Source organism: Mesitornis unicolor, unplaced genomic scaffold (genome assembly GCF_000695765.1).
Source record: "Mesitornis unicolor isolate BGI_N332 unplaced genomic scaffold, ASM69576v1 scaffold8619, whole genome shotgun sequence".
Classification (NCBI taxonomy): Eukaryota; Metazoa; Chordata; class Aves; order Mesitornithiformes; family Mesitornithidae; genus Mesitornis; species Mesitornis unicolor.
Window position 1 is genome coordinate 12,451 of NW_010207918.1, and position 1,724 is coordinate 14,174.

The window sequence follows — 1,724 nt, forward strand, 5'->3', positions numbered from 1 at the left end:
TTTCCCTAAAATTGAAGGGCTAGAATCTAGACCAGTTTGAAGGTTTGATATATTGGAGTAGTTAGTTTCTAAGGCTCAGACTTCCTAGAGTGAATAAACATTGAGAATCCTTCTGTGCCATTTTAAAGGAGCAGCAAAAAATATAGGTAAGGCTGCTGGGGACTTTATATTTTAGCACTTCTTACCAAGTACTGGTTGCCCACCATCGTATTTAGGGGGTTGCCACTGCACAGTGCAGTAATCTTCTCCAATGTTGCTGATCTTGGGAGCTTCTGGAGGGTCAGGAACATCTGAAGAAAGTGTGAGAATGAATGAGAGTTGTTACTGTTTCAATTTCTGTGTACAAGTCAATGAAATATTTCGCTAACATTTTTTCTCAGTCATATTGTTACATCTTTGTCAGATAGCAACAGTAGGTACAATCGAGAATGTATTATCTTAGTCTAGAGTGAATACTGCTTTTTGATGCTTCTATGTTAGGTTGTTAAAGGGTTTCCTTTAAATATAATTTGATTATTCAGCTCCCTTGTTCTTCCCAGACATAATCAGCTTTTTGCAAAAATGTAAGGTAACAAGGTAATTCTGTTCTGTAAGACGAGGCTTGCTCCCACGTTTCCTATTTTCTCTAAAATAAACTTTATATACAATACCATGGCTGCATGTATAATTTTATTTCTTTCTAAATTTTGGAGATATTTGTAGTAAATAACCTGATTTAGGATTAAAAAGAGACTTAGTATTCACCTAAACAGTGAATTCTGAATTTTAATATTGTAGGTGAAAGGAATTTTCTTTTATAATTTCTAAGTTTGCTTATGACCTGACATTTTGTCATATGTGTGGCAGGGTATAAACAAGTTAAATATTATGACAAATTTTATAAAAATTACAGACTCAAAATCATATTCCCCCCACCTCTTCTGTGACTCATAGGGGCAATCTGGTTCTTATATCACACACATTGTGTCTCTTTATTCCATTTACTATTCACTGCTTATAGAATGAAGTAACCTTTGTTTAAAACCATAAACCACAAAAAAATGACAAGAAGATTTTCTTATCTCAGACAAGCACGAAGCATATACTTCAGAATGGAATGTCATCTATAAAATGATAGGATCACCCAAAACTGGAAAGATGTAAAAAAGGATATACATGGATTTCTACTGGGAGTTGTTCTCTTACCTTTTCATACAGAAGGCAACTAACTGTGAAAAATACTTCTGCTAAATTTTGTGATTGATAGTATTCCTGCCTTTAGGTTTAGAAAAAATAGAAAAGGATCATAAAGTCAGAACTAAAGTCAGTTTTAGGAAAGGGTGAGTTTCAGTGAACTCGAGATTCTTTCATGCTCTGGTTATTTCCTTCCTTCACTTACCAATAACTTTGACTGTGATATCAGCCTTATCTTCTCCCACTGGATTCTTAACTATAACTCTGTATACTCCCTCATCCTCTTTTTCTGCTCCTTCAATGATGAAGACACAGTGATCTTCATGCATCTCCACACGAACTCTGCCTTCAGATTCAAACAGAAGCTGTGGGCAAAGGAAGTAACAGATAAAGTCATTGGATGTTGTGCCAAGGACAGCCTGATGCGCCTGTATGTAGGCTGGTGAAAATTATCAAATCATTGAATATTATCAAAGTTATTGAAAATCTATAAAATTTTTAAAGTTCTATTTGGATGTAGAAAGAGAAAATACAGACTAAGTGACTCAAAT

General features: G+C 34.6%; 1 long non-coding RNA gene across 1 annotated transcript in view; it reads right to left on the reverse strand.

Moving 5' to 3' along the window:
- Nucleotides 1-1,460, reverse strand: part of LOC104546810 — a 4,911-nt gene extending 3,451 nt beyond the window's left edge. Inside the window, exons 1-2 of the long non-coding RNA XR_728188.1 lie at nucleotides 1,379-1,460; nucleotides 186-290 (exon numbers count right to left, since the gene is read on the reverse strand). This is a non-coding gene — a long non-coding RNA (uncharacterized LOC104546810). The remainder of the gene's footprint in view (nucleotides 1-185; nucleotides 291-1,378) is intronic.
- Nucleotides 1,461-1,724: the final 264 nt, after the last annotated feature.